The sequence below is a fragment of the Perca fluviatilis genome, chromosome 8, assembly GCF_010015445.1.
Source record: "Perca fluviatilis chromosome 8, GENO_Pfluv_1.0, whole genome shotgun sequence".
In the NCBI taxonomy this organism is placed as follows: domain Eukaryota; kingdom Metazoa; phylum Chordata; class Actinopteri; order Perciformes; family Percidae; genus Perca; species Perca fluviatilis.
Window position 1 is genome coordinate 16,022,571 of NC_053119.1, and position 26,521 is coordinate 16,049,091.

The following is a 26,521-nucleotide window of genomic DNA, read 5'->3' on the forward strand; positions in this document are numbered from 1 at the left end:
TGCTTTATAGCAAGTTGCAGTGGGTATATGTCCGGACTATAACGAGGAGGGTTTCTGAAGGCAACATACGTCGTCTTACTTCTGTTCTAAGTAGCTTCAAATCAGTGTGCACGTTCAACTTATTCCAGCGTTGTGCAGATCTGGCTAAATGTGATGCTTTTTTTATTGTAAGAATTAGCCAGATCCGTGCAGCTGCAAGATGTTGAACGTGCCCACTGATTCGACGCTACCGGAACAGAAGTAAGACGATGTGTGTTTCCTTTGCACTCCCTTGTGATAGCCTCTCTGTTCACTTTAAAAGTTTGCAATACGGTTTATCTGTAGGATACCCATGGACACTACCACCAGATTTGCTTTGAAAATAGCAATTTATTTTGACATGGACATATTCCCACTGCAATACGCTATAAAGTATTTTTAATGTAAATAATGGTCTTGCTCAAAACTCCTCCGATTAATGTAATTTTACTCCCAAATGAAAGTTTTAACCCATTATCAACATAAATAGACCCCAGGTTGTTTTTTACTCTGGAGCATTCCTTTAACTGTAAAATATAATGAGCAATATAATATGCAGTACTGAAAGTTGTTGTCTTGGCATATTGTTTACAGGTGCTTCTTGGGTATTAACCCTGAGATGGGCTCCAAATCGAAGAAGAAACAGCTTGGAGGTATCAACCCACATGTGAGCAGACTCGTGAGAAAACTTGTGGACTTTGAATGGATGTTGATGTAGACAGAATGGATTAAAGTATAGGGACACCATGTAGGCCTACTCTGAATACACCCAGGTTGGAAGATGGTTGTAGTATTGTTGTTGTTTAAGATAATGTTCTAATGTTTAAATGTATCAATGCATTCCTGTGAGGTGATTTATGTCATTATCACATTGGTAATAATGTTCTAATGCACATGTGTCAAACTCAAGGCCCGAGTGCCAAATCCGGCCCCTCGCAGGTTTTGATCCGGCCCATATTTCCATTTAAATTCACAATAAATTTAGGCCCACCTAGTTTTTGTCGCTTTCTCCAAAGTCTTTGTGTGTGTGTATGTGTGTCTATGTCTATGTCTATATTGTATTTTAATTTTTTTACATTTCTGACGCCTTTTCCAGCGGTTTTTTTTTTTTTTTTTTTTCAATGCTTTAGGCACTTTGTTTTAACGTTTTTGATACTTTACTAAATGTTTTGCCACTTTTTCGGAAGTTTTTTGGCACTTTTTTACGATGTTTTTGGCACTATCTCAGACAATTTAAACGCTTTTTTCCCCCGGCCTTTTTCCAACTTTCTTGGTGCTTTATTCAACGTATTTTTCGCTGGCTGAGGAACTTTTTTGGGGCATTATGAGGCCCAAAATGTAAGTGAGAAGACTTGCATTTTGAGTCATGCAATAATACAGTCAAAATATTTTACTTTTTGTCTTAAATAAAAGCATATCAATAATCTCTACATGTCTGGCCCTTGATGTGGTTCTCATTTTCCAGTGTGGCCCTCTGGGAAACTGAGTTTGACCCCCCTGTTCTAATGTATCAATGAATTACAACTGCCAAAAGAAAAAGATGTTGAATTTTACTACTTATTTAACTGTACATGTTTGGTTGTATTCATTAAAAGGTTAAAATGGTATTTGCTTTGTTGTTTTTATTGACCAGATGCAAAACATGTTGGTATAGGTCTGGTAAAATCACATGTCAAATTTACAGTCTTGTTCACTGTAAATTCACAGCAAATTACTGGCTACTGAGTTGCATTCATTTTACAGTAAAAATTAAAATATACAGGATATTATTGTGATTATATACAGCAAGATAATGTAATTTCACAGCAAAATGCTGCTTTATTACAGTAAATATGTAACGGTTTTACAGTAATTCTACAGCAGCTTACTGCTAAATCACAGTAATGCGATGGCATAATTACTGTGAAGTCACAGTATACAGCTGTCATTTGCATATCAGCAAAATCTAAGGACATTTATGCTGTAAATATCAGATGCCAGTTAGCTTTGGTCTAAGCTTTCTCAACTCAGCTGAACAAATTGTAAATGTCTCATTAGATCATTGTCTCTAAAGCACTTTAAATAGATATTAAAGCCGTTCTGCATAAATCCCATCTGTTGTACTGCATATCCAAATGGAGGAGAGGCAGTGTTTTAAGGCACAATTGATCCTTTTATAATGTCACGACCATTGTATGAGCCATAGCAGGGGGCGTGTTTGTTTTTGTTTTTTTTATGGGGGTGGAGGGGGAGATGGGAAGGAGCTAGGTACAATGTCCCTGTTTAAGAACGCTGGGATTAAAATTGTCATCTTGCGTTAACTGGCCACATCTGGCATCATCTCTGACATTCTGTCATTATTGTCACTTTACATGAGAGCTGGGACAGCAAAGAGGGAGCACTGACAGCAGATTGACCCCAGATGCTGTTCATTTGATTGATATCTCTACAGACAATGATCCTTTTTCGCACTGCAGTGGTGGTTACATAGGGAGGCGTTGGGTGGGGGCAAATACAGGAGAAATGTCACACCAGGGAAGTCAGCGAGGCGTAAAGCCCTGCCTGACGAGCGCAGGGTCACTGGCTCCTCTCTGCCCCCTTTGTGCCCCGGGTAAAATGATCTAAGTGACTCTGGACCTCTGCCACCGATCTGCTGGAGTGCAGGAGTCAACCGCGTAGGCATGGCAGAGTAAAGGCTGGCAATGGATTTGCTGGTAAAACTGCATGTAGTGTGCTATCGCCTAGAGGACATACTCATCCCTTTTTGGTGGTTATATTAGATGTTTTTCCATAACTAAGACACATTCCAATAAAACATAAACTAGTTACATGCTTGCAACTGATCTATTACACACCATATATAGAAATATTTCTGATGCTGATGGTGTTTATTTATAGCTGGATAGTTGAGCCTCCCAGATGATGAACAAAGGGTAGAGGTTAAGATTACATTGTTCTGGTAAATTACTTGCACAGAATGGCTCCAAGGCAGAAGCCATATCATTGGGTACATCCTTTAAGACTGCAGCACAGAATGTACAATATGTCTGAGCTAGCTTCTGGTTGTAAGCTGTCTGTGTTTGATGATTGTGATCAACCTTGATTAAATGTGTTAATATCGTCTTTGTTTCAGTTCATTTAGGGAGGTGGAGACTGCAACTTGCACAAAATAAACTTCTCTTTGTCTTTTCTTAACAGACATATTCCACGATGATATTCATAAATTTACTAAAATGTAGTAATTTAAGCATTTAATGAAAATAGCTTGTCATAGTTAATATAGCATTAAATGTTTTCGTCATTGTTTTTGTCATTTATTGGTAATTTACTGCATGTTATGCATTACGTAAACCTTGGATTAATGTGAACGTAGTCAATATATTTCACAAGTATCTAAATGGTTTTTATGGATGTTAACAATTAACGAGTAAAATATTTGCATGTGTTTGTGTGTTAAAGAGTCAGCGGGAGCAAGTTATGTGGCAGGCTCGTCACTGTGCAGGGTAATAAGGTCAATGCAAAAGATTACCCAGGGGCACATTTCCCAGCAAATGTGCAGAAACACACACTCACACAAACACATACACAAACACCACTGTCCCGGCCTTATGCTGCAGAATTCAAACCAATCGAGTCAATTGCCAGAAAACATGACATGACCTTTCAGATTCACTGAGCATCAACCGTGAGTGGCACTGGCGTGCTTTCCGTTTCAGCGCACCCTCTGCCCCTCCCGCCCACTCCGTCACCCCCAGGGCTCTAAACCCTCCACAAATAATTACTCTCGGTGGAGTCTCTACTCTTCAAGACAGAGCCAAAAAAACTTGACTCTGATCTTGACCCATACTTAGGGTACTCTCACTATTAAATCATCCCTCACACAGCGGTTTTGCTTTTTGAACAATTCAGTCACCACAAATGAGTAAGGTTTAGACCTATTCTGTTCAAAATATATGTTATGGGTTAAAAGTTGTTGTTTTCTGAGAGGTATATGTGTGTTTTTTTTTGCTGAAAGGTAAGACTATTCCTATTAAATGTCATTTTTAAACCATAAGTGAAACGTTGTATAGGCCACCTGCCCTTTTATTGGCATTGTGCATAACCTTCAGTTTGCAATAATAGTTGTATTAAATTGTGCAAGAAATAAAAACTCAAATCTCCGAAGTTGCTCAAAAGTATTCACACTTGTATGTGTAAGTTACATTTTTCATGGTGTTATAATCCCCCATTACACAACGCCATGTTTGTATTTCTATTTTTAGCAAATGAAGAACCGCAAAACCAGAAGTAACATAGAGCAGTATGTTGACATTGTTGGTAACTAAGTTGTGCATGGACAGAAACAAAGATCTCCATAGTGATGCAGACTTCAATCAGAGAGCAGCTGCAGAGTTTGAAGGGATGGAACTAAATGCATTTTTTAAAGCCTTTAAATGAATACACATCACTGGTGTAATATGACTACCACCTACTGGTTAAAGAAACAGACTGCCATCCATCCCTCCTGTCTTTTAAACAGTACTCTTGCAAGACACAATTATTGCCTGATCGATTTTAAGGCAAATATTGATTTGTGACGGTTTGTGATTTGACATTTGGGTGTTTAAAGTTAATGGTAAACAGTAGCTTAGCTGAATGGTAGTTTAACACTTAGGCTGATCTCATAATTGTTACTGTTCAGCAAAAGTTACATAGTGTTGCTTTGAGTGGCATGGGACTCACAAAACAAGATTTCTCAGTTACTGAGACAAATGTTAAGGTACACTGGTCCTACACAACAGATACCACAGTAGGTACATACTCATATCACAATGTGTCTGTCAACCACCTCTTGAAGTGTTCATGTTTAAAAAATAGCCACTACTAACAAAGAGTAAATGCATAATGTCTCCATACCACATATAAAAGCTGCATAGACAGAAATCCACTTTCACATATGGCTGCACGATTATGGCCAAAATTATAATCAAGATTATTTTAATCAATATTGAGATCATGATTATTTACCACATTCATGCATTGATTTTAAAAGGACAAAATATTTTTATTGCACATTCACATTTAAATAAACGTCCATGTTGTGCTACATTCCTGCTAATGTACAAATTGTTGCATTAAAATAACGAATATTCAACTATATGGATATTTATTCCTTGGGTAGGTATTCGGTTTATAATTTGGGGATTCGGATATTCTTTTTTTGTTTATCTTCAATACTGTAGAATAACAGAATCCTAAAAATAAATGCCTTTAATTGAACCGAAAGACACGTGTTGCAGCAGTGTTTCCATTTCAGCTCAATGTGAGAGTAGGGATGGGCGATAGAGACGATATGCAATATAAACGATACAAAATTGGCCTACGATAGAGATTTTAATTATAATGCACTATCGCGATAATGCCTGTTGATGACGCAATCTACCCGCGAAGTTTAGAGCCACGAGCTGCAACCGGCTGCAACGCATCATCGTCATCTTGAGTAAACATGACTGAAAGCGAAACGAGGAGCTGGTGAAAAAGACCGGTGCAACATCCGTTATTTGGACTTGGTTTGGATTTAAGCCGCTACAACGGACCTGTGGTCGAGCCGTACCATGGAGCCTTTCACCAGCCTGACAATTCACTATATAACGGACGATTGGAATCTTGGCAGCCGGTGTTTGCAGACGTTGTACTTCCCCGCTGAACATACAGCCGTGTGTGTGTGTGTGTGCGCGCACTTGTGTGTGTGCGCGCACTTGTGCGTGTGTGTGTGTGTGTGTAAAAGTGTGCTCAAATGCGTTACATTAGGCTGCAGGTAAGAGACTTTGTTTGAAATATGTTTTTATTTAAAAGTATCTGTGCATCTTTGCCTAATACTGAAAGTATTTCCAGTACAGTGTCTCTGCATCTTGGGTGGCATTTAAGAACCAAGGACTTAATCTAAGTGTTGTGCCTTTTAGAATGGTTTGCACTAAAGGAAAGAAACCCAATACTTTAAGTGTTTTCCTTGTTAAAGTCTCTGCATCTAATGTACTTGAATTTTATTTATCTGCAACATTATGTTGTATAATTACAGTTTTGCACAATAAATGTTTTCAAAACTACATATTATGTTTCTTTCTCTTTTAAAAAAAAAATACATTTAGCAGTTCTTTCCTTAAGGTCCATGTAACCTGGTCTGAAATGCTTCTATTATGATTTATATATCGTGATATATATCGTTATCGCAAGAGGCTGCAATGTATATCGCAATATGGATTTTAGGCCATATCGCCCATCCTTATGTGAGAGTCTTACTATCACTTACTATTGCGGTTCTCTTCTTACACCAGTGTTTCCTCTATGTTGATATTACCGTGGCGGCCCACCACGGTAAAATTTCTGCCGCCACGGTATCAGAAATAGGGCAGACGCACAACAGGGTTTCCGCTATGTACACCGCGCACCGCCGCTCCTTCAGGCGGTTTATGAAAAGTCATAATTACACGACTCTGCAGAGCCGTGTGCTCTACTGAACTCAAGCGGACGGTCATCCGCTATCTCTCCCCTTAGGGTGAGCAACTGGAACAGTAACAGGACGTACCATCAACTTCAAAGCAAGTCAATAGCAACAAATAAACAACAATTTTTTTTTTTTTTCAAACAGCAACATGAAATCCACACTCATGCGGGTCCCGTGAAATATGACAGCTACAATTTATTGGAAAATAGCATTGTGGACACTGAATTTGATGAATTTACTGTTTATCAGACCCCAGATGATGTTAGCTAACGTTAGCTAACGTTAGCTAACGTTAGCTTACGTTAGCGAACGCTGCGGTGACGGTCCCTCTGCCTTTGACTCCCCACTGCAGGAGACACTGTATTCCTCCGACATGCTGTATTAATGTTACCACTCAAAACCAACATGAAAAACTTAGCAAGTAATGTTCACTCAGCGTTTTGTTTTGTTGTTAAACTGTGTGTAAAATGAGCGGTGACGTTAAATCACCCTAGGGTACCGTCTATTTACTGGATGGTTTCAAGCCAACGGTAGCTAACATTAGCAGATAAGCCTGCACTTTTTGACGTTCAACCTGAGTAAGTGGGCATGGTTAAAGTATAAGGAGCGGCTCAGTATCACATGTAGACCACACATTATAAGTTTCATGTAAATCGGATAATGTTTGTCATATAAGGCTTATTTCCTATTTGCGCTATGACCAAAAGTCTATTTTTCACCTTAACTTTTAGGCCTACTTCCTGTTGCCACTATAGGGCACTATGACTTTGAGTAAATATTGGCCTTAAAATGTCCTCAGGGTTGGACTCTTATGAATCCTGAAAAGTTTCGAGCCAATTGGACAATGTACACTAAAGTTACACCCACTTCCTGTTTCGATGGCGAAACGCACAAAATGGCCACCCCGCCACGGCCTTGCCCTATGACTAAAAGTTTTTCTTTTGAGCGTGACTAGAGTCTCTCAAAATCTGACGAAAAATCTTTAAACTGACCTTTGGTGAGGTGAAATGAAGACAGATTCAGCAACAACCCTTAAAATACGTACATGTTCACCAGGTTTGATGCGACCGCCAATTTTGGTGAGTTTTTGAGTATGTTAAGTCCCTCTAAAAGGCGATTCATTTGCCGGAAGAAGGAATAATAATTCCTTCAGTTTTAATAGGTCCTTCGCCACTGTCGGCGCTCGGGCCCTAATTAAACGTGTTTAAACTTCACCTGAGAAAACTGACTTCACCTACAGAGGCTCGGGGGCAGCTCAGTCGCTCCAGTCTTTGCCGGGATGCAGGGCCACTAGCCTCGTGAGAGCGTCCTGATCTCGCGAGCTCCAGTTTTCTACTCGCAGATCAGTCTGGCATCTTGAGATAGAGAAAATTTGGAGCCATTCGCCAAACGACCGACCAATTTTTGAGGGGTCTAAAGTTTTATCCGAGTTAGAAAGTATTCCTTTATTAAAAGAAGAGTACAAAACGGCACTGGAGGCTTTTCTCGGAGGAAAAGATGTTTTTGCTCTTCTCCCGACTGGTTTCGGCAAGAGTTTGATCTGATTGGTTGATTTGGCCCATCTATCGCCAACATAGGTGGTGATAGACAGATGGTTTATCCAATCAGCTAACCAGTATTTTCGCCCCTTCCCAAAAGTTCTCGAACGGAAAGATCCCAGATGGATATACCAAGCAAATGCGAAGCAATCCATCTGGCGGAGTCAGGTTACAGGACCACCACACCGCAGCAGACTCGCTGTGTGCGAGCCAGACTGTGCAAACGCCGCTCTGCACGTTTGATGCAGGGATGTAGTTAAGTATTTGAGGGGCAGGGGGCTAAGATTACATCTACAATTATTATTTATTATTAATTAATAGAAATCAATTGTTTGTTTCAATGTTTTAAGAAGCTTGTGAACATAGTGGCAGTTTGTTTTTACAAGCACACCAAAGTTAGGGGGGCAGCTAGAGGGGCAGGAAGGCCCTACAGTGGGGGGGGGTCAGCTGCCCCCCCGTCCCTCTGTAGATCCGACCCTGGTCTGCTAGCCGCTTGCTATTTTATAGAGTGTAAACACTGAAACACTGCATATATATATATATATATATATATATATATATATATATATATATATATATATATATATATATATATATATATATATAAAAAGAGACTAAACAATTTGTTTCTCAAATTCTAGCAGACAATGTCAAAATGTCAGGGGTCAAACAACCAGGTTGAAGCAGTGAGTGGACTAATTCCTGGTTTGTACCACCGTTCTGCATGGCAGCACCTGATAAAGTCATGGATCACTGAGGATTGTAGCAACTGACACTCAATAGTGAACTTAAACAATGTCATCAGCAACCTTAATGGTTAGCCACTGAGCTGTAACCAAGAGACGGTTATTCACTAAGGCTCCAAACGCATGATCTCTTTATAAATCAGCAGAGCATAACTGATTCTCTTTGTTCAAAATATTTAAAATACAGGCCTGCAGTTTTACTGCTGAGTTTATAAAGATTAGGCTACTGGTATAAAGACACCTTTAACTACATCAGAAAACATTAATACATAACTTTGAATGACTTTGGAACTGACATGTTCCAGTCTTGTTTTTTAAGTTTTGGTGGTGGGGCTGCACATTTGTCTACTTTTAAATGACCATGCCCCAAGCCCTGCTTGGAACTGTCCCATGCACTGTGGCCCAACAGAGCTTTTAATAGTCAAAGTATAATCACGCCACTGATGTCCTGTTACCTTGTTTTTCAACAACACGTTTACATTTAAGATTGTTGTGACTGTCAACACTAAGGTTCCTCTGAAGAAGCGTTCGTCTCAATTATCTGACTTTTGATACCAAAACATTAGCATAGTGGTGTGTTTAGCCAACTCAACCAATCCTGCAGTGCCGATTTTGGGAAATGCCCTATGATTGCTTGCAAATAGATGCTTAAGTGATGTAATCCTCTTATTACACAAATTATAAACCAGTCGTTAAACTCTGGTTTTGTTCCACCCCCACTTAAAACTGCCGTTATCAAACCTCTCCTGAAGAACCACAACCTTGACCCAGAATGCCTCTCTAACTATCGGCCTATCTCACATCTTCCATTCCTGTCCAAGGTGCTTGAAAAAACTGTTTCTGCACAGCTACAGGAACATCTACAACGTCATTCATTGTTTGAAACATTCCAATCTGGTTTTCGACCTGCCCATAGTACAGAGACAGCACTGTTGAGGGTTATCAATGACCTTCTTATCTCTGCAGATTCTGGATCCCCTTCTGTGCTCATCCTACCGATCTCTTTCAGCCGCTTTTGATACCGTCGATCACCATATTCTCTTAAGCCGCCTCCACACTGACATTGGTCTCCGTCACTCCGCACTGGACTGGTTCATCTCATACCTCGCTGACAGGACAGAGTATGTCAGCTTGGGATCTGCCAGGTCCCTAACAGCCCCTGTCACTTGTGGTGTTCCCCAAGGATCTATCCTGGGACCCCTGCTTTTATTCTATACATGTTGCCACTGGGTCGCGGTCATCAGCCGAACGGCATCTCCTTTCATTGTTACGCTGATGACACTCAGTTATACCTGCGAACCGTCATGCTCCACCCGGGTCCCTTCAGCATCATCGGCTCCCTCGTCATCAGTCCGTTTCCTCTTCACCATCAGCTCTTGTCCTCTCTAACTGCCTGGAGGAGATTAGGGCTTGGATGAGTCAAAATTTCCTCCAGTTGAACACTTCTAAAACTGAAGCCATACAAATTGGCACCCCTCATCAGGTCCAGTCATCACTAATAACCACTATCTCTTTCTCTGGTCAAGACATCCCCCTCTCAACTACTGTCACCAACCTTGGTGTGAAGCTGGACCCACAACTGACCTTTGCAAACCATATCAAACATCTGTACAAAACCTGCTTTTTTCATATCAAAAACATTTCTAAAACCTTCGCCATCCCTAAGTTTTTCTGACGCTGAAAAACTCGTCCACGATTATACTTCCCTCCAGGCTTGATTACTGTAACAGCCTGCTTAACTGTATACCAAATAAAAACCTTCAGAAACTCCAATTCATTCAGAACTGTGCTGCCCGAACTCTGATGAAAGCTCGCAAATACGACCACATCACTCCCATTCTTCAGAACCTTCATTGGCTACCCATAACCTCAATAATTCTATACAAGATTGCCCTCATCACCCACCATTGCATCTACAACAACGCCCCGCAATAACTCAAAGACCTCATTATCCCTCACGCATCTACCCGTAACCACCGGTCCCAAAGTACAAACCTCCTCTATCAGCCCCGCTCAAGACTCCGCACCATGGGAGATCGAGCCTTCTCCATCGCTGCTCCTCGCATTTGGAATTCCCTCCCTGAACATCTGAGAAAACCCCAGTCTGTGGACACCTTTAAAAAAGAGCTTAAAACTGTTTTGTTCAGGCAGGCATTCTTAAGTTGTCCTTAGGCTTTGCAGATATTATTTTTTTGCACTAAACTGCTCTTTTAGCTGTTTTTATGCGTATTTTACATATGTATTTTTCTTTTTTTTTTGTAATGCGTTTTAAATGTGGTTTCTGTAGCACTTTGAGATTCTTTTATGAAAAGTGCTTTACAAATAAAATGGATTATTATTTATTATTATTATAATTGCCAAGGAAGGTATCCTATTGACAGTATATTTAAGTTTTCGAATTATCTTTTGAAGGATTTGCTTATTAAGTTTTCTTAATCACCCAGTTCTACTTGGAGTTATTTAATCTTCAGGCGGCCACTGCAGTACAGCATAAAAATAATTCTACTACAAGAAAAATGCAAAGAAATAATATTTTTATTGAGTTAGATTTATAAATGTATGCAAGTTGATTTACAAGTTCATTTATGGCATCCTTTTTTAACATATTATTTGGCAACAATGTAAAGCAAATTTGATTTGCAGTTAATGGGCTAAAATAGGGCTGGGCGAGAAAACGGTCTCAAAATGGGATATATCATGACAGGAAAAAGACGGGATCACATGTTTTGCCATATCGCCCAGCTCTAGGCTAAACCATGCAAAACCACCAGTATGGTATTAAGAACACACTTATTTCGGTAATAATTAGTTGCAGGAAGCTGCAGTGTACTAACAACAATGTGATTATTCTATTTGTTAAGCTTTATTATGATGGAATAGATAAACACAGCTCAATCCCCTTTTTCTTTCAGCATTGATAAAAAATATATAAAAAAAGAGTACAGATTGTGTAAAGGTTAAATGTCAGGACTTTGATCGCTGGTTTCTAGTTTGCCTTTAATTGTGACCGGCTCTTCTGTTTCCTATCCTCCTCCTCGCTAAACAGATTTAAAGCCTGCTACAATGCAAGGTCAAGAAAATTTAACCCTAAACATTTAGCTTATTCCACTGTCACATCTGCAAACTACAACACATTTTTTCCCCTCTGAGAGGGTAAACCTTTGTGACACACAGCGGGGAGGATCCAACAAGTCTCTTTTCATTTACCTCAAAATGAGGAAGGCAGAATGATATGGGGCCAAAAGTCTTAATACAACAATCTTATTTCATGGAGGATACTGCCCTTTCCCCTCTTTTTGTGCCTGTGAAGTTGATTTGAAGTCATGGTTAGTCCTTTTGATATGAGGTTGGGTCAGACCAATTTGCCACCTGGTGCGGAGGGGGAAGTAGGGAGGTACATTTTTTAATTGTCAGGTCACTTGGTGCAGGGACAGAAAATCCTTTGGGCACATTGTCTGTCTTTGTGTGAAGGACCAGCCATCTGAAATCCCCCACCTCATTATGAGAGAGGGAAGATTAATTGACCAGTTCACAAACTGGCAGCCTCAAGACTAGCTCAACTTAGCAAGGGAACTCACCAATTAAGACTGGACTGCATCACCTTTTCTTATACCAAGAGTAATCCTTTTTATTATCATTAGTCTCTATAGTCCTGTAAGGAAGATCAAGGCTAAGTTGCCCTTAGTCAAAGGCACAAAAAAAGACTATAGGGTGTGACAGCATGATTCAATGTTAGTGATAGCATGGGTTACTCCAAGTACCGTAGAACACTGCTCATTAAGGTTAAAATAAACACGCACTTGCATGAGCATATCAACAACACTGAACTGGTCAAAATCATCTATAAATGTCAATGCAGTGGGTTGTTATTTTTTTCCCTACTGAGAGATGCCTATTTTTTCCAATACCTTAACTAACTTACAAACCTAATAATTTATTCAAACAGGAGGTATCATACATGAGAGTTGTTATTCAACAGGATGCCAGAAATACTGTATGAATTTAATTAAAATATTTAGGAGACTACAGTCCTAGATTATACTGTGTATGTAATGTAATGTAATGTATGTATGTATGTATGTATGTATGTATGTAACAAATATAGCCCCAGTGTGTGTGTGTGTGTAAAAAAAACAATGTGACAATTCTTTTAATTTTTCAACTAAAGGCCAGGCCAATTTTCTCTATAAACTGCTGCACTGATGTGACATTTTGGCTCAGATTGACCTTAAAGAAAGCACATTCTTTATTTCCGTTCCCTTAGCTTTTGCATTTACAAATACACATTTATAATTTTCTTATCAATCTTTATCTTGAGATTTTAACTACAAGGATGCTGTAACAATCATCCAAAAACACTGAACAATTTTTCAAAAACTGCTCTGATGGAAGCTTTTCAAAACAGCTTTAAAGACTTGAGAATCACAACAAAGTGCATGTAAATTTGTTATATTCATAATACATGGCATATCAGGCCCAAAATGCCACTGATATTCTTCAGCAGAGAGGTTGTTCTTGTCAAACCACCATGTGTTGTGGTAAAACTAACTGGAGGGGATGGATATGTCATGACCACAGAGGTGTCAGAGATCTGGTGCCAACACCTGTCGGTTCCCAGGGAGCTTGCATCTCCAATAACAATATAGACTTTGACATGAAGCATAGAATACATCCATACATATATCCATACAACACACACACATACACGCACGCGCGCTCTCTTTGTCTTTGTCAAATGCTTTGAGGGGGAACAGAGTGCTGAAAAGATGTCATCATCACTCTCTTCAGAAGGCCATTATGGATAGGAAGCTAATATACTGTGCAGATATTCCCGCATCTTTTTCACTAAGGACTGCATATCCCTTGTGGGTGATCGGTAAAATTGGTTGACATTTCCTTGGCTCCAATTAACCTTCGATTTGACTCTCAGTTTTGCCTGTCTTCTTTTATTGTCTTCTTGAAAAAGTGGCAAAGGGATAGCACGGTTGGAAACAGAAGAATTGTTTCCCAATGTTGACCATTTCCTTTTTTTGGCCTAATTGTTCACTTTCCCTGTGGATGATCACCAAATGGACAGAAGATGTACTTCATCAGTAGGTCGTGGCATTCTCTACAGAAGGTTAATACATACTGCTCTTTAGTGAATTGTATGAAATACCTTTTGAAATTAAAGATAAGTGCCACTATGTTTTGTATATGATAAACACTACAAAATAATGGAATGGCTGATAATTTTGTTCTCTTAATAATTTTTGTTTTTTCATCCTTTAAATATTTGAGTCAAGTTCATAGACTGTATATTAATGGACAGTGCATGTGTGACGTCACCCATTGGTTTGTGGCGATCTGCTATGAGTCTTTGAGTTTGCCGTTACGGGCGCAGCCATCCTGGTTGCGGAGGATTTTAGACGAGAGGGAGGAGTGAGGGAGGAGCCCTTACACTCGACGTTATGTTACACACTTTCACTGGCACACACATCATAGCCACGCCCTAAAAACCCCCCTGCTTTAGCCGATTTTAAAATCAACGAGACCATAATTAAAAAAATTTAAATCATTCTGTGTTGCAGAAGACTTAAGGCAAGCGATTGAGACCATGAACTTATTATGAAAATGTTTACTGAGGTAATAAATCAAGTGAGAAGTGGGTCACTTTCTCATAGACTTCTACAGAAACCGACCTCCTTTTGCAACCGCATGTGTCACCCCCTGCTGGAATTCAGATAGAATGCAGGTTTAAGGCACTTCCGCATTTGCAGCACTTCGCCGAACCGGATGCGTTGTCCATTAATATTAACAGCCCATGGTCAAGTTCCATCTCTATAAACCACTAGGACTTCTATTTTATCCCAAGCTATATTAGTTGTGGTGTTACGGGTCAGTCACTTGTGTGACTACAATCATGTACAGCACCCCCACTCCTTTATAATCCATTTTTCTATCCTTTACTGTGGTTCATTCAGAGGTCATTAACTGCTTGTGCTATGTAGGATTTCCACATGTAAAAAACAATTTGCCAAGTTCCCAATGGTGTTTAGTTTTCTAGACTACGATAAGAAAAAGGGAATGTACTGGTTTAGAGGAGTATACCAGCACTCAGGCTCCTAGCCTACAACAAACAAAACAATATTTTGATCCCCATAAAAATCCATCCCCCAAAAGTGCCATGAGAATATTTTGGATTTAGTAACGATGGCAAACTTATTGTTGAATGTTAGCACATACAGAACATAGCCCTACAGTGATAGCCAGGAGGATACGAAGCTGCCAGTCTGTATCTCTCCCTTAGCAACTATATACAGTATGTATCTGGATACATGGTCAACAATGCAATACTAAAACCATACATTTGTAACGATTTGATACACAAAGACGATTAATTATGATCGGATGGAGTTGTTGCCTTTGACTGGGTTTTAGTGTACTGTTTGTGGTGTTAGCTGGTACTAGGTCATCTTTATATTTGAAGCTGCCAATTGTATTAGGGAGAGTTTCAAAATCAGTCCGAGAACTCTTTGTAAAAGGTATTTTACTATGTGATAGCCAGAAGAAAAAAATAATTGATGTTATTTTGGTCATTTAGTTTGTACTAAAAAGGTGCCTGGAAGTCAATAATTATCATTCCAGCTATTTGCTCAGATTACCAGCATGCTGGTGGCTAAAATATAAATCAAAAGAAATGGATGTCAATAACCAGAATAAGAAAGCAGTTTACTGAATAAAGGTTTCTATAACATTACACTATGAGGCATTGCATACACACTCAGGCAAGCGCAACGCAGACTGAAATGTTAGCATGCTTCAGTTGTAACCATTAAAGTATTGTCAATAAACAGTCTTTCTACAGTTACAAATGCTCAGACCCAACTTTGGCTGACATACTTAGGGACAATTAATCTGACTTTTAAAAGAAAAGCTAATTATTTTGATACTGATCAGCATCAGGCTTTTTTCCCCCCTTTTAATGTGATGGTTATATTTCAGTTGGTTAAACTCAAATGCCAGTACATTTTTGGTATTTAAACATTTTCTGTGTGTTTGCTCTTTCTTTATTTTTGTAATTTTTTTCTGTATGTTCAGAAAAGTCAGAGTATATATCTACAGAATAAATTGAACAGGCTATGTTTTGACACTATCAGGTTTTTATCAGGCAAAAGGCAAGGCTTTTTTGTAATTTCTATTTTTAGTATCACTGCCATTGCTTACTCTCAGGAGTATCCATCAGATCCATCATGGCATTTTTACAGGGTCTAGCCGTTCTATACAGTTGTTACACTACTGCATAAAGAGTACAGTCTTCTATACAATAATTAATATTTCAATGCATCTCATTCTCCCCATCGTCAGAGATGATTTAATGGCTGGAAAGTTGAGATCATGTAGTGGTTCAAGTAAGGCATAAAACCACATTGCAGTGCCTGTACACATCTTGCATGCATTATTAAAACCCCACGGTCACAAGGAAGCTCACATTCTATCGAACCACAAGGCAAAGGTAGTGACGCTCGTGACTGCAGTTTGAACTCACACTGAGGATTACCAAGCATTACAAGGTAGCCCCCTCTTAGAAGGGGAGTGTTTTTTCCAACACAGCCCATTATATTACATTAAAACCTCTCAACTCAATGTTTCTTGGGGGTATATGCATCGGAGCTGTAGTAGAAAATTATCACGACAGGTATGAATGAAGTATTTTACAATTAACAGTCTACCTGGTTAAACTACTCTTGCACTTAGCCACAAACATGTCTTACTTCATATGCATACATCTATTTCCTTTGTTGAAAGCTTCCTTTTCCACTGTGGTGAGACTGTGTTGAAGTTTCCCTATTGCATTAATCTGCTGGATATGTGTTAGATGTGCAGCTAACCTCCAACTGCTATTCAAGCTAGACTCATGCTTCTGCATTAAGGTGCATGATGGTGGCTGTAGATGCCTTTAGGCATTCTTTCATCCACTTTGTCATCAGAGCATCAATGGGTACATTTGCATTTGCCTACTATATATAAAGCAGTCAAAGTGCCAGAAATAGGACTAAAGAGAGTCTGGTGGCGCTATGTCTATGTCAAAGCCAGCAAATACTCCAGTCACTGGTAGGCCAGGGGTAGTAATTTAGAGGCCAGTGGAGCTAAATGAGAAGCTTGTCACTAACATTCCATTAACAAGCTTGCCTAGATTAGCAGGTCACTGGATTTTGTAAAACTGCCTTGCTTCATCAGTAGGATTCCTAGATTAGTAATATATTTTGGCAATCCACAGGACTAGTAAATTAGGCTAGTAACTCATATGCCTGCCTTAGCATTGTAGCATTCCTCAGCTGGGGGTTACCAGCTAGTGGTCATTTTGTGAGTGGTATGTCTAGTTGTTGGTAAATTTTAAGATTAACCTTCTATCCTGGCTTTGCTAGACAAAATCCTGATCAAGTGATTGATTAATCAATACCAAAACTTGAAATATGCATTTTCAACTCAACAGTGACTTTACTACCAATAAGCAACCAGCATTGTAAAACAACTCATTATTACAGGATGCTAAAGTGATGACATAGATCAAGGAGAGAGTATATTGTTTCATTTATTCCCATAGTCACTGATATTGGTCAATATGAGGATAGATCCCCCCCTTTCAGTTATGCCACTATGTTGCATGTGCATGTACGCACCTTTTTTATTTAGTTATCTGTTTGTAATAGAGTAATACTTCACAAAAACATTCAAATTTCGGCTCAGATAACACTATGAAAAAAGCTCCAATTTAAACAAGGTCACAAAGGCTTATGCCCTTGTTTAACAGAGGCACAGGCTACAAACACAGACGGCATCATGATCCAGCACCATGCCCCAAATGCCCTAGCTCTGGTACCCAGCTAGGGCGAGGTTATACAGAGCCTCAGATCTCATAGGGCTGGAGTGCTCGCTCAACGTCAATCACAGTAATGTTAGCTGACACATTAGTGAGGGTGGTGACAGGGCAAGGTTATGTGCCACTGTATGCTCATGGCCTGCATAAAGACCACGGCTGCCAGAGCTCTGTCTCTCATGTGAGTGGTCACCCTTAGGGTTTGGGATTCAAATTAATATACCCCACTACAGTTGCATAGCACCTATCAGCAATTTGTTCAGTCCCGTGGCTTAAGGCCTTCCTTGCCTGAAATTGTACCCAAAGCAGCCTGAAATACATCATCATTGACACACCATTATGATATGCAAGGATGCTTGTTTTCTTTAACCAGCATGTTTGCTCTCAATTTCTGTCCTCACAGAGGCATAGTTGACCTCATATTTTGTTGTCCAATATTCAATTACATACTGAATATTATCATGACAACATAGTTTCAATTTTTGGTGAATCATTCTATTTTAATCGACAATTGAGAATAGAGCTGCAACTTAATAGATGCTTCATTTTTTTGTCGATCAACTATAACTGAAAAAATTGTTATTACTGCAGCTTTAATTAGTGACCATTAAGCTTATGAAATTTATTAAGAAAATTGCACATTGGTCAATCCAAAATTGGCGGTTTCTCTGAAAGGTGGCATTGTCCACAAGAAACATACAACAAGCACATTTGTCATAATCTCCCCATAGCTCAGTTATACATTAATTTGACCCAACAAACAAACAAACAAGTCCCAACAGAAGTTCAAAAACAACTAACTTATATACAACATTACTGCACTTTTCCAATGTTGTAGAATTATATTAGAGTTATAAATGAGATCTAAACATGCACTGATGTGTTGGTTTGAATGTTCCTCCACTAGTGATGGATTGTTGAATTATGCCTCTCTGAGTTGTGAATCCTGTTCACCTGGCAGTTGACGTTTAATCAATAAACATCTGAACTGTTGCCATGACCCCGAGCCATAAGGATTTAATTTGGTTTTCCCCATACCAACTGCTGAAGGACCCCCACAGATTTCCGAGACAAACCTCCAGTCACCTGTAGTTCATTTCAACATCCACCCAGCAGATGAAAACAAAAATCTTATGCTCTATTTTCTGCAAGACAAATAATCAAATGTTTCTCACAGTGTATGGCAATAGGGTGTAATCATAGACTGTTAATAATATACAGTCTATGGGTGTAATCAGGCCTGTGTCAACACTTCAATAACAAAGAAAATAATAAGTGTTAGATGCTAATGATGACATGAAAGATTTGCCCTTGTTGTGCATGTAGATTTTGAATCAATTTGCCTTCAATACAACCCTTAAAAAAGAAAAAAAAAAAAAAAAAAACACATGACTCCCTGTAGAGTCTCGTTTTGATGAAAACGTAAGCTCCCCAAACTGTTTTGAGGCTAAAGATCGCTGAGAAACAGGAGAGATTTTTAAATATTTCCCCTAATGAAGCATTTTATTGATATCTGTAGCTGAACGGTTACCACTAATTTATCCAAACTGAAGTTATAACATGAAAATGTTTAAATAGTGAAGCGAGCATTTTGTGTAAATCTAACATCAACATGTGTTCGTTTTTAAGAGTGGAAGTCATTTGGCTTTCACTGTCACAAATGTTTTTAACACAAGATACTGAAACTCATATGATGTGGCCATACAGCAATGAGTTCATAAAAACATGAATCTTTCACCTCAATAAATGTTTAATCTTTGCTCTGAATCATTTAGAGCAAAGCCCATACTGTTGTTCTTCGGGCAACATGTGCACAGTGTGTCTCTCTCTCTCTCTCTCTCTCTCTCTCTCATATGGCACATTATGCCGCTCTGTTGATCATCATTCAGACTAACACACTGATTCTGAATGCAATGTAAATGATATGATGATTCCCTCTGAGGCAGCATTAACTTTACTTTCGTTCAGTGTTTTCAAGTGCAATGGTTGACTTCATGACACAATGAAGTAAATAGTAAGGTTTACTTTCGCTTAATGCCGTGGTTGCGCTGGCAGATGAACAGACAATAATTTAAACAATTTTTCATGGTTAAAAAAGGGCAACAGCATCCACATATGAGATCAATAACTACTGAATGATTCTTTTAATTAAGAGACTGGTTTATGTCCTTAAACACAAAATCTAATTAGATTTGCTTTTGAGTCGACTATGCTATCTAGTTAAAGGAGTCAACTGCAGGTCATTTGAAATATGCATGACTGCTGTTAACTCTATGTTTAACCAGTCTTGCTTGTAGCTTAGCCCTGTGGGAAATGTGACTAAAAATAATGTACACATACTGCATTTCATAAAAGGCAAGACTATAACCACTGAGTATAAAAAAAGATGCTTTATCCTTGACAAATCAATTACAACCCTGCTTATTTACACTCGTTCATTAAGTCTACTGCAGGGTAGAATATTGTACATCAATTGTCAGGTCAGCTACAAAGATTTCTCTAATGCATTAAAATGCACATTTCTACACATAAAAAACAAGAATCTTACAGTTTTTCTGATCTTGAACAATTCCTTCCAAACCCTATAATTTCTTGTCACTTCCATTCTTCAATTTCAGCTCAAGGAACAGAAAATTCTGCCATTTATTATGTCTCTGTAGACTTTAATCACTATTATTTTTTCCATTTAACAGCACACTATGCTAATATCTCCATTAACATTCCATTTTACAAACACACATTCACACTTTAATTACACTAATTTTTGTTGTTGTTGTTTGTACAACATTTGTTCCCGTTTGCAGAAATGCTACAATCCCGTTGTGCACTTCAGCTGTACGGATGAATAAATAATAGGGATGCACCGAAATGAAAATTCTTGGCCGAAACCGAAAACCGAAAAAGAGGAAACCAAGACCGAAAACCGAAACACCGAAAGAAATTATGCCAATTATTACCATTGCATTTATGGCCATGACTGTGTATTATCTTTACTAAAATCAAGGCATTGCAATTGTATAAATTAATATTAAAGTTTAATTAAAAAAATATCTGGCAGAAATATGGCTACAATCTGATAGTCACATACAGTATATAGTAGCCTAAGAACAGAATAGCTTACCTATTGTTATTATTATTATTATTATTTGAGGCACTTTCTTGCAGGATTTCACTGAACATAGACAACGAGGGTGCATGCCCCTCATCTGGTGCAGAGAGACGAGTCTTTTTTTCTGCGCTCTGATCTCCTCCTTCGCTGGGCGCTGCTCCGTGCGCGCTCCGTCTCCGTCTCCACGCGGTTCTCCACATCCATCGCGGCCTGGATCATTTCTCGTGCGCCCTGCTTTATTTCCACATCCAAGTAATGTTCTTTATAACGCGGATCAAGTACAGTCGCGATGAAGTGCAGAGGATCCGAATAGATCTCACTGAAACGTGTGCTGACAGACTCTAAGAGCGTACTTTTCATGGTTTTCACTCCGTGGTCCGTCTCAACCTCTTTGCTTAGGAGACGCTTTGCAGGTGGAACGGGTACTAACACACGTGCAGGTCGCGGTTTCTGTTTGCGTCATCACAACATTTTCGGCCGTATTGTTTCGGTGATAAGTATTTCGGCCGAAAACCGAAAATGCCCTTTTGGGCCATTTTCGGCCGAAGATTTTCGGTGGCCGAATATTCGGTGCATCCCTAACTAAGATGACAAACTTGTGAATAGGGCTCCTCGATTATGGAAAAAATTAATAAAATCACAATTATTTTGGTCAATATTGAAAATCAATGATTATTTAACACGATTACTCATTAAGATTTGGAAAGGTGTTTATTGAACATAAAAAACAGTGAAACAGTTAAACATAATTGTTTTTATCGATTACATTGTTTTTGTGATCGTTAGGACCAAAAATCATAATTGCAATTAAAAGTTGATAAATTGCACACCTTTACTTGTGAATGATTCCTTTATGTGTATTTTGTCAATGGACCTTCCTCCCTACACACTGTAGTCCTACTTGCCACCACATCAAAAGCCTGATAATCAGTCTTACTTGCCACGTCATTCATTTAACCTGAGATTGTGTTCATGTTTGCCTGGGGGCAGTTATTGCGTTTTGTGACAATTAATTAGTAGCATGTGATGTATCTGTCCACTCAGCATCATTTTTAGTCGACACAGAAGCTTCAGTAGTCATTATTAGGAGTAGTTATTCTGATATTTTTCATGACAAGCTATGAAATATGCAATTTAAGAGTTGTTAAATCTGTAAATCGACTTATAACATCTTGCACAGCTGCTTCAATTTCATTCTTGTCACCATTTTGTATGTAGCTAGCAAGCTACATACAAAGAATCTAAATCTAAATCCAGACAACAAAGCACCGATTGGTCAATTGTTTCTCCTGCCAATGGAAACAGCCGTTATTGAGCAAAATGCCAGACCTATTTGAATGGGTCCATTTGCATTTAATCCACATCCAATAAACTATACCATATACTTTTATTTACACTTAGGCACATAGTATATATGCATCTCAGTTAGCCAGATCACAAATCTTATTGTAATCCCTCTTGGTTTTTATAGGCTACATGCAATTCAGGTTTGGTTCGACTCCACTCCAGAGGGTGGTGGTAAGTTGTGCACTTTATAAGTTTAGTTACAACAATTACAGTTATCAGATTGCTGACCAATCACATTTCCTGCATTCTCCACGTGGTATTTCTAATACCTCCACACACAAAACATAGACAGCAACAAAGAGAGTGCGACAGAAGAAATTATTTTACATTCAGAACTGAGATGTATCTTGTCTATGATATTCTGATATGGCCTTAACTCTGCCTCAGAGATACATATCACCAAGATGACTGGATGTTAATGGTATCAATTAGAGATGGCCCGATACCATTTTTTGCTTCCCGATACCTGAACTTGCATATTGCCCGATACCGAGTACCGATCCGATACCAGTGTGTCATATATTTTATTATGTTTTAACAACTGTATACTACTATCCCTGTATGGATGTGATATTATTTCTATCTTTGTGAACCATGAACAAACACAAACAATGAACGCCACAGAACTTTCTTTTATGATCCAGTTTGACAGTCAGTTATAACGGAAAAAGAACATAAATAATCTACTTTAACATAGATTTTCTTTAGGGCTATATTACGTGGTATCAGATCGGTGCATTAACTCCAGTGCTTCCCGATACCGATACAAGCATTTTAGGTAGTACCGGAGCCGATACCGATACTGGTATCGGAACATCTCTAGTATCAATATTTACGTTCAGCTGGGACATAAATACATACCTGACAAGAAAAAGAAAAGCTCTACAGTATTGACAATTACAATTTTAACAGAACATGTGTTCACTCTTAAATATTGTGTAGTATTAGTGTCCAACCTCCCACTTTCTGCCTCTGTGTCACTTTCATTGTCCTTGCCTCTAGCACTAATGACTTGAAAAGGTTCCATTGAAAAAGTGCTTTCTGAAAATTCTTGTATGGACTGTAATTCAATTAGCCATGTGCAAAATGTTCCACAATAACACCCGCCACTATACCAATGTCATGGTCTGTGTGATGACAATACAACTTACCTTATGACTTCTCTCTTTTTGCTCTACAGTAGGTAAGTGTGCGTTCTCTTTCTCCGTCTGAAACTCTGATGTTTGGACAACAAGTATATAAAAAAAAAAAAATTACATTGCTGCTACTAATACAGAGGTATTTGCCATAATTAGACAGCATTAGGCCGGTTGCACACTGGATGCATCGCGCAAGCGTGTCAGCTGCGTGGCGTGGTGGCGTGTCAGCTGCGTGGTGGCGTGTCAGCTGCGTGGCGTGTCTGTTTATATTTCGGCTCCCATGTTAACAGGTTAGAGCTTACACACTGCCTGCGTGACACGCGCGTCTCAGGCACGGCACGAGCCGTGCCAAAAACGTGTGCATGCTAGAAATAGAACCGATGCCTATTTTTCACGCGACACGCGAGCGTGTTGGAAGCGTTTCCAGGCAAAATAGAACAGGTGGTTATATGTCGTTTAGACACAAATACATATTAATAATGACATGTTGATGTGTGAAAGTCTCTAGGTTTTGATATAAATGCAGATATAAATGTAATTTTTAAAAAAAATCGATTTTCTAATATTGCACCTGTCAATACAGAACGAAATATTCTGTAGCCTATTTTGCCGTCAATACTGCCAACGTTGTCTTTGCTGTAATCAAATCAGTATATATTTATGTTTAACATGGTATTTCATTTTATCAATGGGAAACATACATGTGTCCAGACAAGGCTAGCAGCAGCAGCACCGTGTCAGACACGTTTCTGGTGTGTAAAGACATAGAAAAATCCAAGCAGCCGCCACGCAGCTGACACGCAACAGAAACGCCACGCTCACGCCACGCAGGTAGTGTGTAACTGGCCTTACAGTTCACTCTCAATTCTCACCTGTACTGCCTTCTCTCCCTGCTTGGCTAGGGCTCTCTTTGCATCTCCTTCATTCTGATAGTGCACCTGCATTGATCATAGGTGAGTATCAATGTCATTCTCTGTGGGCAACAGCTCACAAAACAAATAAATAAAGCCACAAGTATTTGGACCCTGAGGCTAGACCAGTTGGAAACCAATGAACTAGATTCTGTACTGTATATGTGTAGACAATGTGGATTAGCTAGATCAGATTGGGATCAAGGTCAATCAAGGCATATTTTGATGGATCAGTATTAGCCTTATCAAACCCAATCTATGTCCAAGGCATTGTTTGCAGCAGTACATCAACACTGTCAAAAATGCCCCACGTGCTTTATGAAGACACAAGAAACACAGCGTTATGAGTTCAAAACCTGTACAAACGACACAGCAAAAATAAATAAAATACCATACTATACAATAAAATACTGTAGGATATTATACAAAATATTACAGGAAACCATCAAGGGAAATTCATGTAGGTTATTTCTATCATATTTCAAGTAGAGCTATTTAGCTGTCAAGCATTAAGCTGATTTACTAATGTAATACAGGCTTACTGTACACTGTGCAGCTGTATGTCAAAAGAAAGTCAAGATTAATGTAATGAAAATGAATAGTATCAGACTCTACAGATATTCATTATTAAAAAGGACTTGGGTGAGGACTGCAGGAAAACAAAAGGTCTTCAGGGCATCCCTACTCTCCATATTATCAGAAACCTCCAAAATATTGGCAGGCCAAGTCCTTTATGAGCATTGTTGATGGGGTTTCAGTCATCTGAAAAAAGTATACTCATTTATACTAATCAAGAAGAGTCTGTGTGGACTTTAATTAAAACAAAACCATCAATTTAAAAATGCAATGCAAGGCCAAAATGCATTGGCCTTGCATTGCTAAAGCAACAGCTTTGTAATTTTATAGGAAAGCCCCTGTGCAACCAGTCAGGTTGACAACAAAATCCAGTTTAATTTTATTTTTGCTTGACACTTCGCTTCTTTATAACATATAAAGTTATTCCCATGACACAAGTAATTAACCTGTGACAGAGACTGTAGTAACGTTAGCGTCTAAGTAGTAGTTTAGCTAAATGTAAGCTAACGTTTATGAGCTAGCTAGCTAAACTTGTGAGTTTTTGAGCTAACGTTAGTTAACCTGCCTAACGACTCTAGCTACATATGTGGTTTTAGCTAGCTATGAAGTCATGCATTATATTTCTGCTAGGTGAACAATTTTGACATTACTGAAGGTATAATTTTATGACTATGGGTGAACCATTGTTTTATAGACTGTATATTATTATTAATATTAACAGTCTATGATATTTACTAACGTTAGCGTAAAATCATAACTTGCTCACCATTGTCGTCCTACGCACATAATGCGCACTGCACTGCAGCGAACGCTGTTGGGTTTTGTCCGGGTTAGGCCTTGCCTCAAACCACTTTAGACATATTTAGACATTTTTATGTCGCTCGCCTGTTTATAATAAGCCCCAATGTCACTTTTATGTTAGCTAAACTGTACATCTCATGGGATGAATCCATGGAGAATCGGATTACAGCCATCAAACTACGTACATTCAAATTAATGCGCGCTGTTTAGAGTTGACCAATCAGGTTCCTTGTAGGCAGGACGTTTGTCACGCTCCAAACGGTAATGGACATTGATTTAAAATAATAGCAATAACTGAGTATGATGAATAGAGGAGGCATTTTAAACAGTTGCTGTACATACATTTGTGATTCCCAATGTATCTAACACAGTACAGTACTACTATGTGTTTTCTTTATAGTGTAAACTATGTACGGACAAGACCAAATGAAGTGTGTATTTGTAATTCAATGTATCAGTTATGAAAATCAGTAGTGATGGCCTTTACTAATTGTCAAAAGGTCTGGATGCCTATTGGTGCATTTATTTGTATTATATTTCCTCAAATCCTGTGTACAAAATTGACATGTTGCATGAGCTGGACATTAGACCTTGACTACTGGAGAACAATCTTGGCTTTCATTTTGGTGGATTGATAGAAGGGGTTCTAGGCTACTCTACTTTTTGTGGCGGCATTCATGAGGCATTTACCATGGCTGTAATATTTTCAGACGAACTACCAAACTGAATATTCCATACCTGTTAACAATAGCAATCAATACCAGAATGGAATTAAAGTAATGCTTTGCCCCTTGCCAAAAGGCCCCCTGCATAAGTTCTGATCATGGTTCTGATAAGCAGATGAGCAGCTTTGAACAAATGTTAAGAGATATGAAAGATCAATAGCTCCATCTAGTGGTCAAAGAAAGCTCAATCACTATACTGACTTTTCTAAAACTTTTTTGGTTCTTTCCCTGGGGACCTAGGGGTCAATATTCACATTCTAGCATCCTCGCTGTTTGCTGTTGCTGTCT

General features: G+C 38.9%; 1 long non-coding RNA gene across 2 annotated transcripts in view; it reads right to left on the bottom strand.

Annotated features, from left to right (window-relative positions):
• LOC120563424 overlaps nt 1-25,671 on the bottom strand; it is a 189,401-nt gene extending 163,730 nt beyond the window's left edge. For both annotated transcript variants that reach the window (XR_005639953.1, XR_005639952.1), the window contains exons 1-3: nt 25,474-25,671; nt 24,093-24,158; nt 23,233-23,297 (exon numbers count right to left, since the gene is read on the bottom strand). This is a non-coding gene — a long non-coding RNA (uncharacterized LOC120563424). The remainder of the gene's footprint in view (nt 1-23,232; nt 23,298-24,092; nt 24,159-25,473) is intronic.
• Between the last annotated feature and the right edge of the window lie 850 nt (nt 25,672-26,521).